We start from the raw sequence: 18,220 nt of genomic DNA, 5'->3' as shown, positions 1-18,220 counted from the left end.
AGCACGCCTATGGGCTTTGTCATACCCTCTACTAGGTCTTAAGCAGAGACTTGACTCACAGAAGTAATTAAAAAGCAAGAGAGTTGCAAATATGCAAAGTATTTTGCTAAATATCAGGTGCTGAATGTAATTAACTGCCATCTTTCTCCTTATAACTCAAAGCAAAAAAAAAAAAAAAAAAGAAAGAAATCGAAAGAGGAAGATTGGTTAGGGTTGGGTGAATTTTGTATGTCAGACTAAGCAATTTGGCTGTTTTATCATTAGGTAAAAAGGAGCTCTGGAAGATTAGAAAAAGGAAGGCAAAAACATAAAATACATCTATCAAGACAGATTATGCTGCAATAACAAAGAACTCCAGAATATCAGGAGCCTACAACAAAGTTTTGTTTTCATCTCTGCTCCACCCTTATTGTTCAGTTCAGTTCAGTTCAGTTGCTCAGTCGTGTCCGACTCTTTGAGACCCCGGACTGCAATACCCAGGCCTCCCTGTCCATCACCAACTCCCGGAGTGTACTCAAACTCATGTCCATTGAGTTGGTGATGTCATCCAACCATCTCATCCTCTCGCATCCCCTTCTCCTTGTGCCTTCAATCTTTCCCAGCGTCAGGGTCTTTTCCAATGAGTCGGCTCTCCGCATCAGGTGGTCAAAATATTGGTTTCAGCTTCAGCATCAGTCCTTCCAATAAATATTCAAGACTGATTTCCTTTAGGATGGACTGGTTGGATCTCCTTGTGGTCCAAGTGACTCTCAAGAGTCTTCTCCAACACCACAGTTCAAAAGCATCAATTCTTCAGCTCTCAGCTTTCTTTATAGTCCAACTCTCACATTCATACATGACTACTAGAAAAATCATAGCTTTGACTAGACAGACTTTTGTTGGCAAAGCAATGTCTCTGCTTTTTAATATGCTGTCTAGGTTGGTCATAACTTTTCTTCCAAGTGGCAAGCATCTTTTAATTTCATGGCTGCAGTCACTATCTGCAGTGATTTTGGAGCCCCCCAAAATAAAGTCTGTCACTGTTTCCATTGTTTCTCCATCTATTTGCCATGAAGTTTATTGTATTCTACTGAAATTCTACTTTGCATTGTCTTTACTCCAGGATTCGGGTTGACCAACCCAGAAACAGGAGGAAGAAATATGGCAAACTATGCTTAGTTCTTTTTTTCAATTAATTTTTATTGGAGTATAATTGCTTTACAATGTTGTGCAGTACAACAAAGTGGATCAGCTATACGTATACATATATTCCCCTGTTTTTTCTCCCCATTTGGGTCACCACTGAATAGCAGCAGGTTCTCAATAGTTACTTATTTTATACATAGGATCAATGATGAAACTCTGCTTAGTTCTTAAAGTTTCTGCCAGGGTGTGATACATATCACTTTTGTCCACATTTCATTGATCAAAGGCTTGAATATAGTGAGGCTTGAATATATCTTTAAAAAAAAATGTTGGCTGCACTGGCCCAGGCTTTGTTGCAGGGCACAGGCTTAATTTCCCATGGCATGTAAGATCTTAATTTCTTGACCAGGGATCAAACCTGCATTCCCTTTATTGCAAAGCAGAGTCTCAACCACTGAACCACCAGGGAGGTCCTGAATATATCTTTTAGAGGGACACAATTCGACCCACTACAAGATGGGTTGCAATTTAACCATAAACTTCTGGTTGACTAAAGGAATATGGAAACTATGATGAATGGTAAACTCATAGGGTAAAAAAGTTTCAAATATATATATATATAAGGTACTATATAGAAAAGCAAATGGTACCCTTAGAGCATGCTTATAGTATCACACTTCTTTTTGCTGTTTCCTACAACATCCTTAAGGTGGATAGGTAATGGGAAAATGTTAAAATCTAGTTAAGTAAAAGATTCTATGAGACAGTAACAATCTGTGACAGTTTGGTTTTTATCCTTCAGTTTTGATATTAGCAAAACTCCAAAAAAAATGTAATTCTTATTTGCAATTAAATCTTGGTTCAGTCGGCCCCTAGTTGTATGCACAACTGAAAAATTTGGGCTTGCCTGCAGGATGAGTGGGATGGATCCTCTGGGAAGAACTAAGGACTTCTTGGGAAAGACTCATTTTAAGGGAACAGGAAGCCAGGGAGATAAGATTAGCTCAATAATGTAGCCTGTGGAGTGGTGGAATAGTTTATTTCTCTTAGATTTAACCCTAGGCCAGTCCTCAGTGGACTCAAGTGCACTCTGGGAAGAGGGGGACACTAGGTTTAAATGGAACAAGCTATTTAATTAGGTCTCTTGATTTGATAAGCAGTCCTGCTTGCATACCACGTGACTCAGGGTCATGCAAGGCATTGCAGGCTCTGGTGTATGGATGACTCCAGAGCATATGGAGCTACTTGGGGCATCTCAGTGGCTGCAGCAACAGTGTACAGTGCAGACCCTTGGGGCAATGGCAATAGTGATGTCGACCAGCAGCGACAGTGTTGGGCAGAGGCAGAGTGCCTGGTGAGGTTGGTGGCTTAGGCAGTAACAGTGGTGCCCAGCAGAGGCGCTAAACAGGAACTAAATCGGAGGGGGCAATGGCTGGTGAGAGGTGACCCAGGCGTGGGTCTCAGAGCAGGACCTCAAGTAGCTTCCCAGACAGTGGATGACCCCGGAAGAGCCATGCAAGAGATTACAAAGTTGGAGATGTGATTATTGAGAATCTGGGAATGTGTGAAAAGTCTTTAAGGACGTAAGGACAATAATGATTGTGTGTGACTTTCAGGTGGCAGGCTCAGTCTTTCTTTTCTTAAGTTTTATTATTGGTGTATAGTTGCTTTATAAGTTGTGTTGTTTCTGCTACATAGCAGAAGGTGAATCAGCTATGTTGTTGTTTAGTCACTAAGTTGTGTCCAACTCTTTGGAACCCCAGGCAGCACACCAGGCCTCCCTGTCGTCCACTATCTCCTGGGGTTTGCTCACATTCATGTCCTTTAAGTCAATGATGCCATCCAACCATCTCATCTGCTGCTGCCCTCTTCTCCTCCCGCCTTCAATCTTTCCCAGCATCAGGGTCTTTTCCAGTGAGTCAGCTTTTCGCATCAGGTGTCCAAAGTATTGGATCTTCCGCTTTCAAGTCAGTCCTTCCAATGAATATTCAGGGTTGATCTCCTTCAGGAGATCAAGCTGTATGTATACATATATTCCCCTCCCTCTTGGACCTCCCCCTCTCCACTCCATCCCACCCCTCTAGGTCATCACAGAGCATCGAGCCGAGCTCCCAGGACTTTATAGCAGGTTCCCACTAGCTACCTATTTACATAGGGCAGTGTGTATACGTCAATCTTCATCTCCCAGTCCCTTCCACCCTCCTCTTCCCCACCTTGTGACCACATGTCCATTCTCTATGTCTGTGTCTCTGTTCTAGGGAGCTGAGTTTAAAGAATAAAGTTGAAATTCAAAAAAGTGAAGCTGCAATGGCCTGAGAAAGGAAACAGGAGAATTTTATACATATTTTTGTCTTCTGTAATTGCTTAACGTTATTCTCAGCTTAATCAAAATCCATAGCTGTTTTTTATGCCACCCAGTTCATGATGATATTTTTGCACCTGCTTATGAGCAGATGGTTTTCATTTAGTAGTTATGCGTCTGTCTCCATTTCTGTATTCCTGAAGTCCTTCATCACAATAGCAAGAAATCTTTTCTCTCTCTCTCTCTTTTTTTTTTTTTTTGTCCCCTGAGAAGTTTTAATCACCACTGAAACATTCCTAAAGGACCCAGTGCAATAGTATTTCACTATGAACATGAATTGTTAAATTCATTACCAAGATGCAAGACACATGTCAGAGTCCCAGTCTAAAAAGTTACCCGTAGATACATAAATCCAGTGATTTGACTCAGAATTGGTAAATTCTAAATTGAAGGACATTAAAAGTTGAAATTCAATGCCTGTCATTTTCTTCTACCTTCAATCTTTTGTGCTGACTTCCCTATCAGATGCCAGATTATCAAAGAACATTAAAAAGGCCTACAGGATATTTCTAACCATTGATGTGATTGAATATCACCAGAAACAAGTTCTACTACCTCTCAATATGATTTATACCAATCCAGCTCTCAGTTGCTGGAGCATGTATTCAAAATCCTTCTTCTCCCAGGATGAAGTACAGTAGAGAATTGATGAGTCTGACAGACTTGACTTCAAGTTCTAGCTCTGCTACTTGCTAGCTGTGTGACCTTGAGGGAGTTACTTAACCTCTCTGTGTCTTCAAGTGCTCATCTGTCAAATGAAGATGTTAATAATAATGGGTTGCCCAAAAAGTTAGCTCAAGTTTTTCCATAAGATGCTGCAGAAAAACCCAAAAGAACTTTTTGGCCAACCCAATACCTACCTCATTGGGTAATTTTGAGGAAGAGATGATGTCTGCATAATGCTTTGTCTAATGCGTGACTGGAATAGGAGCAATAACTTAATAATAAACTGTGGTGGATTTATTTGGGGAATAAATAAACGGTGAAGCCACCATTATGGAGCCTTCTGAAGTAGAGATTAGAACACCTTCTCCTTTCACAAAAACTGCTAATAAACCCTGTGAGGGATGATGGCTTTTAGGCAGAGGGATAAAACACATCCTTTCAGTTAAGCTCTACAAACACAGCAGCTGCTCACATCCGTCCCTGGAGGCCTGGGTTGCTGTCTTTTCCCAGACAGAGCCCTCATTGAGTTCGGGGGAATCTGGGTGGCCCTGCACTAGCAGTGTGATCCATGGAGCTGCTCTCACTCTGATCCCACTTTGGGTTAGACACACAACGCAATCTACCAAACATTTGGTGTTTGGATCTCGCGTCCGAGTGAGGTGCAGCTGGACTTCATATTTCTGTGCATTGGACTCACAGGATGTGTCTTGTTCACTAAGACTGAAGTTTATACTCAGGCTATCTCAAGGGTGAGGTCATTTTGCTGTTCTTAGCCAAAGGCCGCCCTCTAAATCTGTCTGATCTTTTTTTTTGGCTGTAGCGTCAAGTTCCCAGAGCAAGATGTTTCAGACTAAGAAGTCCTGTTTGTGTAATAATTCAATCCTGTTCTGGAACTGTGCTCCAGTGCTTGTGTTTTCTTCTTGGTTTTGAGCAAGGGCATTTGTATTTTTGTTAATAATTCAGTCATGGAAGAGCACTGGGGTTGTTAGAGAGGTTTCACATGGGCTGGTTGTACACACGAGCATTGGCAGTGCTACAACTGAGGCTCCATCTCTAGAAAATGATGAGAGAGGCTGATCAGGACTGATCAGAAGGCCTTCCTAGTGGCTCAGATGGTAAAGAATCCCCCTGCAATGCAAGAGACCTGGGTTCGATCCCTGGGTTGGGAAGATCCTCTGGAGGAGGGCATGACAACCTACTCCAGTATTTTTGCCTGGGGAATCTCATGGACAGAGGAGCCTAGCTGGCTACAGTCCATGGGGTCTCAAAGAATTGGACATGACTGGGCAACGAAGCACAAACATCACAGCGTCTGCACTGGCATTAACTGGCTGGCAACTCAAATGGAGACACATGGATGATTTGAACAATGCCTGTTCTTTCTAGTCTAGTATTTCTCAAAATTTCTTTTTTACTATCACTCTCCCAAAGGCCCTTTGAAACTGTTTTCCTGAGTGCCTCCACCCTTCTCATTTCATGAAACTGTAATACTATAGCTGTCCTGGATATGCATTTAGGTACTCTATCCATACTTGTGTTTTATATTTTAAAAAGAATAGGATTTTTTTTTACCTCTCCCAAGAATCAGTTTTGCGCCCTGGACTAAAGAGCCTCAACAATTGACTAAAGCACATCTCATGCTTAAAAATATACAATTTACTGTGGTGTAATCAATTGACTGAAGCTTCCCAGGTGGCTCAGTTGGTAAAGAATGTGCCTGCAACGTGGGAGACCTGGGTTCGATCCCTGGGTTGGGAAGATCCCCTGGAAAAGGGAACAGCTACCCACTTCAGTATTCTGGCCTGGAGAATTCCATGGACTGTGTAGTCCATGGGGCTGCAAAGAGACGGACATGACTGAGCGACTTTCACTTTCATCACTTTCCCAGGTGGCACAGTGGTAAAGAATCCACCTGCCAAACAGGAGATGTGGGTTTGATCCCTGATTCAGGAAGATCCCCTAGAGTAGGAAATGGCAACCCACTCCAGTATTCTTGCCTGGAAAATTCCATGAACAGAGGAACCTGGCAGGTTACAACACAGTACATGAGGCTGCAAAGAGTCAGACATGACTTAGCGTGCACACACACACACACACAATCAATTGACTATAATAATTCATGGTTGGAAAGATTGAGTCATTTATGTTTTCCTGTTGAACTCTTTTTAATATATATGAGTGATAGTCACTCAGTCATGTTCATTTCTTTGTGACCCCATGGACTGTAGCCTGCCAGGCTCTTCTGTCCATGGAATTCTCCAGGCAAGAATACTGGAGTGGGTTGCCATTTCCTTCAGGGGATCTTCCCAACCCAGGGATCGAACACAGGTCCCCTGCATTGCAGGCAGATTTCTTTACCATCTGAGCCACCAGGGAAGCCTATATTAAGAGACATTTCTAAGTATAAAGACAGGTCAACTTAAAAAGTATCAGCAGGTACATGCTTGATTTTATCTTATAATCTATGGACAATACATTAGAATATGTAATGAATCCATACACCTTTTCCAATATCTAATAGCATTCATTACTCTAAAACTTATATAAAGGAACAGGGTCAGTAAACTTTCTGAAAATATTATAGTTGCTTTTCTGAAGAAATGTAGTCAAATTTTTCATAAATTTTTGTTCCATTTTGTCAGCTTTTCTTAGGTTATATGTTAATAGTTTTAGATTCAGCAAAAAACAGCAAGATAAATATTTTTAGCACGTGACCTTCTTCTTCATTCATGTGATCACCTTCCTGTTGGGAAGGACTGGTCACCTCACAGCCAACTCTTCTCTCCCTCTGGATTCACATTCACAGATGTAACTGCCCACAAGCGCCAGGGAGGACACAGGAATGAATAGAGAAGGTCAGAAGCAAGAAAGCAGCACACTCAGGACAATGACGACCGGCAGCTGACACTGGGCCCTGTGTCAGGAAGACAAGAGGAAGTGCCCGGGACTTCGGGACTGTAAAGTATGATCCGTCTAAGCAGTGGTCCCCAGCCTTTTTTGGCACCAGGGACTAGCTTCATGCAAGACAATTTTTTCCATGGACCAGGGTGGGGGGATGGTTTGGAGATGATTATATTTATTGTGCACCTTATTTACATTATGATTACATCAGATCCACCTCACATCATCAGACATTAGATTTTGGAGGTTGGGGACCCCTGATCTAAAAGTGGTCAGCTGTTGTTCTACTATTGCATCCTTATTCCCATGGGGGAATAAATGTCCAGTGTTGCCAGATCATTTTATTGTTTTAAAGAGAAGTCAGTAACGAACTATAGAAATGATCGGGATGGGGAATACATGTAACTCCATGGCTGATTCATGTCAATGTATGACAAAACCCACTACAATATTGTAAAGTAATTAGCCTCCAACTAATACAAATAAATGAAAAAAAAAATAAAGAGAGAAGTCAGAAATCTGAAACTTAATGTGCTCATCAAATACTGACCAAAGGGAATGGCTGGCCTGGAGAATTCCATGGACTGTATGGTTCATGGGGTTGCAAAGAGTTGGATAGGACTGAGTGACTTTCACTTTCAGACAGTAAGGAATTCACCTGCAGTGCAGGAGAACTGGGTTCGATCCCTGGGTTTGGGAAGATCCCTTGGAGAAGGGAATGGCAATCCACTCCAGTGATTTTGCCTGGGAAATCCCATGGACAGAGGAGCCTGGCTGGCTACAGTCCATGGGGTTACAAAGAGTTGGACACAGCTTAGCGACTAACACTTTCAATACTTTATAGGCCATCCATCTCCATAACTCTCCATCATGTAAAACTGAAACCCTCTACCCATTAAACAATAGCCCCCCATGCCTTCTCATCCCTCAGAGTCCTGGAACTGCCATTCTACTTTCTGTCTGTACAATTTTGACTACTCTAAGTAACTGATATGAATGGAATTGCACCGTGGTATCTGTGTTTTTTGGGACTGACTTATTTCATTTAGCATAATGTTCATCTGTGTCAGTGCATATATCAGAATTTCCTTCCTTTTTATGGCTGGATAATATTCTGTTGTACATCTGTATCACATTTTGTTTACCTGTGCATCTGTCAATGGATCTTGGGTTGTATCTACATATTGTTATTGTTTATTTTTGCAGGAATGAACATGGGTATACAAATATTTTTTTGATCCCTGCTTTCAATTATTTTGGTAATATAGTTAGAAGTGGAACTGCTGGATGATATGGTAATTCAATTTTATTTATTTATTTGTTTTTGAGGAATGGAACGGCCATATTGTTTTCCGCAGTAGGTATACCATTTTATATTCCCAGCAGTAGTGCACAAGGATTCCAATTTACCTACATCCTTGCAAACACTTTCTTTCTTTTTTAAAAAGAAAATTGCACGCTCTTTTTAATTTATTTACTTATATATTTTTGGCTGTGTAGCAGTGCTTGTGAGATATTCCTTGACCAGGGATTGAACCTGGGCCCCCTGCGTTGGGAGTGCCCGGTCTTAACCACTGGACCACCAGGGAAGTCTCTGTTATTTTCTTTTTGAATAGCAGCCACCCTAATGGGTGTGGAGTGAATAGCATACTATTTTTGACAAGATGCTTGGAAGATCTGATGCAGAGTAAGTGCTTTGTCCATATTTGTCCTGCACTAGTATGTGTTGGTTCAGAAGACATAGAACATTACTGTGCCCCTAACACTTCCCATCTCTGGTATTGTCCTGTGTCAGAGGGGAAGAGCATATTAATTTAATTTTTTCTTTGGAGTCTATCACTTTTCATCATGTGATACAGTTATATCTATATAAGTCCCTATGTCCCCTGAAAGTGAAAGTGAATTTGCTTAGTTGTGTCTAACTGTAACCCTCCAGATTCCTCCATCCATGGGATTTCCCAGGCAAGAATACTGGAGTGGGTTGCCATTTCCTCCTCCAGGGGATCTTCCTGACCCAGGGATGGAACTTGCATCTTCCACACTGACAGGCAGAGTCTTTACCATTGTACCACCTGGGAAGCCCAAATTGAGACAAGGCAAATATAATTAAGGAAGGGTAATAAACAAGGAATGATGAGACCTCTCATGTATTTTCATCAAATCCTTTGCCAGTTTTAACTCAAATGTTGTTTTAAGATGCTGTTAAACATCATGACACTTAAAAAAAAATTGATCTGACATTCTAGAATGACCGATGGGGTGATTCCAAGATTACTTGACTTGAGAAAAGGAATATGATTTCTCATTTGCCTTACTGTGCTCAAGTAGTGTACCTGAAAGCCAGTAAACTTGAAAGTGGCCACAAGAGGGGAGTATGAACCACAGTCATCTTTCACAAACAAATGAGAGGAACTGAAGAATTCTCCAGCTGAACACATGCTTCCTTCCGAGCAACGGTCAATTGAATAATCATATTCCTTCCAGCTGATCATCAGAGGATGAGTGTGGGTTTGCCCTTTCTATGTTCACAGAGAATATAACCTTCAGCTCTCCGCTGTCCAGTTACACTTTAATCCTGACTGGAAGAAATATTTGTGGGAAGAGGACCTGAAGGACAGGCAACCCTCTCTCTCAATTTTACTGATGTTATGTTACTTTTACGTTAAGCCAGAACCCTGAGAAACCTGTACTCATAGATCACCTTGTTCTGCTTCCCTTAAGAATTATTTATATTGACAAATATATGGACACAAAGTGGGGGATGGGTGGGGTGGGATGAACTGAGAGATTGGGATTGACATATACATACTGCTATGTATAAAATGGATAATTAATGAGAGCTTACTGTATAGCACAGGGAACTGTACTCAATGCTCTGCGGTGACCTAAATAGGAAGAAAATTTTAAAAAGAGGGGTATATATTTTACATGTATGGGGCTTCCCAGGTGGCTCAGTGGGTAAAGAATCTACCTGCAATGCAGAGATGCATGCAGATGTGAGTTTGATCCCCAGGTTGGGAGGAGGCATGGAAACCCACTTTAGTATTCCTGCCTGGAGAATTCCATGGACAGAGGAGCCTGGCAGATTGTAGTCCATAGGGTCACAAAGAGTCAGACATGACTGAAGTGACTGTATGCATGCATAGGCCTATACTGAAGGATACTTTAAGAGACAGCTGTTTAAAATGTATTATTATGTCAACATAAAGATATTGCCTGCAAATTCACACAATGTTCTGTTTTAGAGGGCCTGTGGGAGAAAATTTCCTCAGAACTCAGAACACAGGACAAGCTGTGCTTTGCCTGGAAAACTTGTTTGCTTTTCCTCATTGACTTCGTAAATGCTTTAATGTATCATCCTTCTCTCTTTCCTTTGACTGCCAGGAGCCTTCTTTTATCCAACAAGTATCTGTGAAGTGCCCCTTCTGGGCCAGCTGTGATGGGGAGTGCAAGTAGAGGATTTCTGTCCTCATGAAGCCTACGGCTTAGTGGAGGGGACAGACATTCATTCATCATCCAGGTCAATGTGTACACTGAAAAGGGTGATGAAGGAAAGGAAGCTTTATAGTATGACATGTGTAGCAGGGGGACTGGACTTAATTTGAAGAAGTGCCCTTTGGACTTGCGGATAAATAAGAGTGACCTGAGGTGCAGGGGCAGGGTTGCAGGAGTGGGGCGCTGGCATTCCTGACCAGAAGGGAGCAGCATCGTGTATCCTGGCGACTGGAAGAGAAATTCCAGGAGGGCTGAAGTGTAGATGCAGGTGGGGAAGGGATGAGGCCAGGCTTGAGAGGACACGGAGGTTTGGGTGGGCTTGTGTGGGTGCGTGTGTGACCAGTTGCTTTCATCGTGTCCAACTCTAACCCTAACCCTCCAGGCTCCTCTGTCCATGGGATTCTCCAGGCAAGAGTACTGGAGTGGGTTGCCAGCCCTCCTCCAGGGAAATCTTCCTGATCACACTGGGATTGAACCAGTGTCTCCTACATCTCCTGTACTGCAGGTGGATTCCTCACCCTGGGCTTACCCAGGCTTTTGTTTCACCCTCTATCTCTTGTCTGTGTTATCTTTTCATAACAAATACGTTTTCATTTTTGTGGAACAAGATGGGGGATAAATTAAAAGTCATTATTCCCGTGCTTGCATTGCGTTACCAACTACTTCCATCAGAATTTACGTGAAAAACAATCTCATACACGTATCACAACTCCATCAAGGCTCACTTGTGTCCATGGGGTTTCACTCACAGACACAGGTGTTCAGGCCCCTCTGGGTGAACCCGTGGGCTTGAGAACACATTGGCTTTGCTCTGGTGGCATCCTGAGTGATTCCTCCTTTGCAGCACATCAGGATCAAGAATTAGAGAGTTCTTCCTAGAAGACAAGTTTATATACAATTTAGAAATAATAGCCCTGCCTTCTGGTTTTGTTAAGTATTACTGTCAGTGGCCTCTTAAAAACACACAGGAACAGACAGGCTGAGTGAATAAGAAGGCAGTATTCTATAGTTGCTTTTTGATTATAAGCCTTCACTCTGCCAGCTGGGCTGAGGATTAGAAAAGAATCGGTGAAAGAGTCTTAGAGGAAACCCCTGTGGTTCGGGTTTCTTGAATTGATCTGTCACTCCAGTTCTCGGCGTTGAGTTGAAACAAGACTTTCATGGGAACAAAACACGTGTCGATGTTGCTACCTTTCTGAACACTTGTTTGTGTGTGTGTGTGTGTGTGTGTGTGCATGCGTGTGTTAAGTTGCTTCAGTCCTGTCCAACTCTATGCAACCCTATGGACTGTAGCCTTCCAGGCTCCTCTGTCCATGGGATTCTCCAGGAAAGAATACTGGAGCGGGTTGCCTTGCTTTCCTCCGGGGTCTCTTCCGGACCCAGAGGTTGAATCGGTGTCTCTTATGTCTCCTGCATTGGCAGGTGGGTCCTTTACCACAAGAGCTACCTGGGAAGCCCTCTCTGAGTCCTCACTTATTGTTATAAAACACACTTCATTTAAGCGAGGGGGAAACAAAGGAGAAAAGAGGAAAAGGAATTGGAGAGGCCGATTGAGAGTGGTTAGAAATGGAGTAACTCACTCATTCTGTTTTAATGAGACAGGTCTCCTTCCTGAGCTTCTAAACACACCAGACACAGTGATGCCACAGGACTTTGGCACTGGCTGCTGCCTCCGCCCGGAATGCTCTTCCTGTCTATGACCAAGTGTCTGACTTGTTCACCTCCTTCTAGTTGCTTTTATTTTTAATTGGAGGATAATTGCTTTGCACTGTGGCATTGGTTTCTGCTGCACAACATGAATCACAGCCATAAGTATATATGTGGCCCCTCGCTCTTGAGGCTCCTCCCCACTCATCCCACCCTCTAGGTCATCACGGAGCTCCGAGCTGAGCTCCCTGTGCTATATAGCAGCTTCCCGCTAGTTACCTATTTTATGCATGGTGGTGTATATATGTCAAAGCTATTCTCTCGATTGTCACACCCGCTTCTTCCCCCACTGTGTCCACAAGTCTGTACCCTACATCCGCATCTCTATTCCTGCCCTGCAAATGGATTCATCACTACCGTTTTTTAGATTCCATGCTGTGCTGTGCCTAGTCGCTCAGTAGTGTCCAACTCTGGAACCCCATGGACTGTAGCCCACCAGGCTTCTCTGTCCATGGGGATGCTCCAGGCAAGAATACTGGAGTGGGTTGCCGTGCCCTCCTCCGGGGGATCTTCCCAACCCAGGGATCGAACACAGGTCTCCCGCATTACAAGTGGATTCTTTATCAGCTGAATCACCAGGAAGCCCAAGAATACTGCAGTGGGTAGCCTACCCCTTCTTCAGGGGATCCTCCAGACCCAGGAAACAAACAGGGCCCTCCTGCCTTGCAGGCGGATTCTTTACCAGCTGAACTACCAGGGAAACCCTTAGATTCCATATATATGTGTTAATATATTAATACGATATTTTTCTTTGACTTACTTCACTCTGTATAACAGGCTCTAGATTCATCCATCTCACTAGAACTGACTTGAATTCATTCCTTTTTACAGCTGAATAATCCTTCCAGTGTTTGATAGAATGTTACCTTCTCAATGAGTCTCACCTTGATCATCCCATTTTAAATTGATGGCCCTCTTGAACTCCTTGTTCCTTTCACCCTATTTCAGAGGTCAACAAACTAGGACCCCCTGTTTTTGTAAATAAAGTTTTATCAGAACGCAATCAGATTCATTTTTTAATGGCTTGACTATGGCTGATTTTGCCCTACCATGGCAGAGGAAGAAAGAGTGTGACCTGAAAAGTGCATGGTAAGTCTTCAAGAGCTGCTGAATGAATGAGTGAGTATAAAGTGTTCCACAAAGATTAGACAGTTAGTTACAATTATCATTATTATTTTCATGCATCTAAAACTTTTCAAAAGGGGAGGATATCCATTACACCAGCATATATCCTCAACTTAACATGTAGAAAGTTGTGACCATCACAACTTTCTTACCTGCTGCAGGAAGCATGCTCTTATAGGTTTGCCTCTGACCCTTATATACTTGCTTACCTCTGCTAGAACACCTACATGATCTCAAAATAAACACCAGAGGAAAAGTCTTTTATATAAAAGTAAACATCTTTTGCAGCTCGAAGATGTTTGGGTTTTGTTGGGGAAGTACTATTTTCATGTTCAGACAGAGGAATGTCTATTTTTACACTACAGCCAGACGAGACTTAACCATTGAGCCAAATGGGTAGGTGTGTTTTCAAACTATGTCTTTATTTCACTGAAAAGAAGAAGGAAAGGGACAAGTTCACCTTTTGACCAAGGAAAGAAAATATTCAGCCTTCCGGTTCCTTCAGCAACTGATACATTTTTTTTACATGAATTACATTTCTCGATCACATCAGCAAACACCAATTTATATAAAGTAGTGTCTTTTCTATGCAAAATATCCACGTGGTCACTGCAAAGGCATTAATTGGATCCCATCTAAGCAGAATTATGAAATTTCTTTTTTATTTCTGCTGACCTTTTAATCAGTTGTCGTTTTCAAAATTACATGCATATCATCAGACTCCTTTTTGTTTTTGACTAATTTTTTGAGGGTAAGCATGAGCTAAGAATTAAGTATAGTACAATAGAGATACTCTCTGACAATTAGTCAATCCTAAAGGAAATCAACCCTGAATATTCATTGGAAGGACTGATGCTGAAACTGAAGCTCCAATACTTTGGCCACTTGATGTGAAGAGCTGACTCATTGGAAAAGACCCTGATGTTGGGAAAGATTGAGGACAAGAGGAGAAGGGGAAAACAGAGGATGAAATGGTTGGATGGCATCACTGACTCAATGGACATGAATCTGAGCAAACTCTGGAAGATAGTGAAGGACAGAGGAGCCCGGCATGCTACAGTCCACAGGATCCTAAAGAATGGGACATGACTTAGTGACAGAACAATAACAATAGCAACTAGTCTCCACTGGAGAGATTTTGCATTTAGCAGAGTTTGGAGACATTTTTCATTTTCATGACTGGGAAGGCACTACTAGAAATCTGAGCGCAACTTTGCATTAGCCAGGGATGTTATTAAACATTCTACAACGCCAAAGATAGGATCCCTCTACCCCCAACATCCCAACAAAGGATTTTCCTGTCCAAAATGTTTGTTGTACTGAGGTTGCAAAACCTTGCCCTATGACATGGTTAGCATTTTCCTTTTTCCTTTCCAAGCCATTTGCTTTCTTGTTGCCTTGGTGATGTCATCATATGCAACTTAGGTTAATAACAGGTGCACATTTCTTCCTTCACTGGGAGGAGATAATGACCATAAAACACTGTGAGCCATTCAAACACTAAAAATCCCTAGGGATGAGAATTATTACTCTTTATTAAGAGAGAGAGAATTACATGTCTCCAGATTTTGTGGCTCTATTGCCTCAGGCCTGTTTTTTTAAAAAACTTTACTTTAGAGACACTTAAAACCTCTATGTCTGCTGTCCCTTTGTGGGGTCACAGAGAGAAGGTCACAGGGCTCAGAGTGCAGAAATCCATGGATGACACCCACACCTAGATTGTTTGCTCTTCTTGGACTCTCCGTGACTGCTCTGTCCCAGCGTTTTCCTTCCTCTCTGTCCTCATTCCTGGCCCCTTTCTTTCCTTGAAGAATAGCTTTCTTCCAACCTCTCATCCCTTCTCCCTTAATTCAGTGGTTATTTCATCAACTGTCTTCTGTTACTCAAGCATTCCCTTGGGGTCTCAGCCTTCACTCAAGAAGCTTGCCGGCCCTTTTATCTGAACAAACATTGCCCTTACAAGACAAATTTAGATAAAGAAACTCTTCTTTGTCTTAATGTAAATGTTTCCCCTTGAATGTATATTAATTTGATCCCGTCTCATCCTTTCTATTTAAGGGATGGGTAAATAGCAAATTGCACAAAAAATGAAATCAGAGAAAAGAATCTCTTCACCTAAATATTAACTTGGGGCTGAAAAGAGAAGTCTGTGGTTTTAAACCCGGTGGCTCAGACAGTAAAGAATCTGCCTGCAATGCAAGAGACCTGGGTTCAATCGCTGGGTCAGGAAGACCCCGTGTAGAAGGGACTAGCTGTCCACTCCAGTATTCTTGCCTGGAAAATCCCATGCACAGAGAAGCCTGGCAGGCTATACTCCATGGGGTTGCAAAGAGTTGGACAAGACTGAGTAACTAACACTTTCACTTTCTAACGTCTAAGAAATCTAAATTGTCGAGTTTCTGTTTGAAGAAATCATGTTTGCTTGTTAATCTTTTTTATTCTCTTTCTTTTAATTAAGAAAAAAAATTTTTTTTTAAGTTTTGACTGGGCCTTCACAGCAGTGCACAGGATTCTCTAGTTGAGGCATGCAGACAACCCATAGCTTGCAGTATCTTAGTTCCCCAACCAGGGATTGAACCTGTGTCCCCTGCATTGAAAGGTGGATTCTTAATCATTGGACCAACAGGGAAGTCCTTGTTTGTTTGTTAATTTTCTAGAGGTCTTAGGTTCATGGGGACACAGAACGAGCTTGGTAACAGTGGCTTCTATGTAAATGGAGATCCCAATTGGTAAGCTTGAAGGGTTGGAACCTTCTAGCTTCAACATATAGAACATCTTCTCAAAGAGTTATGCAGACTAAAAGAATATATTTTAAGATGGACTTATGTGCCTTATATACCAGGCTTCCCTGGTAGCTCAGACGATAAAGAATCTGGGACCCAGGTTTGATCCCTGGGTTGGGAAGATCCCCTGGAGAAGGGAATGGCAACCCACTCCAGTATTCTTGCCTAGAGAATTCCATGGACAGAGGGGCCTGGTGGGCTACAGTCCATGGGGTCTCAAAGAGTCAGACACGACTGAATGATTAACACTTAACACTTATGTGCCTTTCTAGTTAAGTTGCCTAAAAGCTTTACGGGGAGATTAGTGACTAGCATCCAGTACAAGGCTCTTTCCTAGCAAACTGGAAACGCTTTGGATGTGGAGAATTGGGTTGGTAACGTTATTGGTCCTCCACTCTATTATTTTTTAGGTTTTTATATGTTTTCTTGAAAAAGGATATATGGATGTGAGAGTTGGACTATAAAGAAAGCTGAGTGTCAAAGAATTGATGCTTTTGAACTGTGGTATTGGAGAAGACTCTTGAGAGTCCCTTGGACTGCAAGGAGATCAAACCAGTCCATTCTAAAGGAAATCAGTCCGAATATCCATTGGAAGGACTGATGCTGAAGCTGAAACTCCAATACTTTGGTCGCCTGATGCGAAGAACTGACTCATTGGAAAAGATCCCAATGCTGGCAAAGATTGAAGACAGAAGGATAAAGGGACGACAGAGGATGAGATGGTTGGATAGCATCACCAACTCAATGGACATGAGTTTGAACTCACAGGGAGTCGGTGATGGACAGGGAGGCCTGGTGTGCTGCAGTCCATGGGGTCGCAAAGAGTTGGACACGACTGAGTGACTGATCTGAGGTAAACTTGAAAAAGGAGAAAGCTTCTGTCTAGATCAATTAAATTCAGGAGAAAATGGGATTTGCTTTCTATCTGCATTTGTTTCACATCCAAATTCCTGGTGTTGGTCTGCAAGGCCAGAGGCTATGATAACCATGGTCTCGTTGACCTCATCTAGGGCTCCTCTCACCTCACCGGCTCACTCAGCTTTGGAATGCAGACCTCCTCACTGCTCTTTAAACCATTCAGACACACTCTGACCTGGGGCCTTTGTACTTGCTCTTTCTCAAGCCTGGAATGTTCTTTTCTTGCTTATCCACTTGGCTCATCCTCTGACAACCTCAAGTCCTTGCTGTAGTTTCTCCTCCCGGAGACCTCTTCTGAATGCATTATTTAATATCAAAAGCCACACCTTTGATTTTGCCCCTCAGCTCTCTCAATCTTTCTCTCCTCTCCTGCTCAACATCTGTCCATTTTTACACAACAGTAACAATCTTTTAACAAGCTAAATGATCACTCTTTTTTTTTTTTTGGTTGTACCACGTGGATTGTGGGATCTTAGTTCCCCAACCACGATTGAACCCATGCCCCCTGCAGTGGAAGTGTGGTGGCATCTTAACCAGTGGACTACCAGGGAAGTCCAGTAATTTATTAATTTATGATGCAATGTGTTTATTTTCCGTCTACCTCTGCTGGAATGTAAATTTTTCAAGGGCCGAGATTTTTGTCTTGCTCACTAGTGGGTCTCAAGAGCCTAGATTTGTGCCCAGCTCACAGTAGCCATGCCTTTCATATTTGATGAATAAAAGAGTGGGTTGGTTAAACATAGCTAGGGACAGAGTTGTAGTTAGGGCAGGGGCTTCATGAGGAATTTCCGAGTGTCAAGAGGGCAGCTCGAAGACACCCTGAAAACAAGGACAGAAGGAAGACAGAGATGGTGCAGAGTGGTGATATATATTGCACTGCATGAATTTTCCAAGGGTTGATTTTGATGGGTATCTGAGATGCAGGAAAATGCTAGGATATTTTTGCAAGAAATTGCAATGGTGTGGCTGAAAAATTTCCTGTCACTCACTGAATCTCTCATACATTCCACATCTCTACACCCAACCTTCTTGCTCATACCTGCAGCAGGCCATCTGGTTTTATTTTTATCATCAGACAAAGATGACAAACTTAAGATATCCCTGGATATGACCTCAAATATCTCTCAGGGCCACAATG

This window comes from Cervus elaphus, chromosome 6 (genome assembly GCF_910594005.1).
Source record: "Cervus elaphus chromosome 6, mCerEla1.1, whole genome shotgun sequence".
Lineage (NCBI taxonomy): Eukaryota > Metazoa > Chordata > Mammalia > Artiodactyla > Cervidae > Cervus > Cervus elaphus.
The sequence above is the reverse complement of the archived record's forward strand: the minus strand, read 5'-3'. Positions refer to the sequence as shown.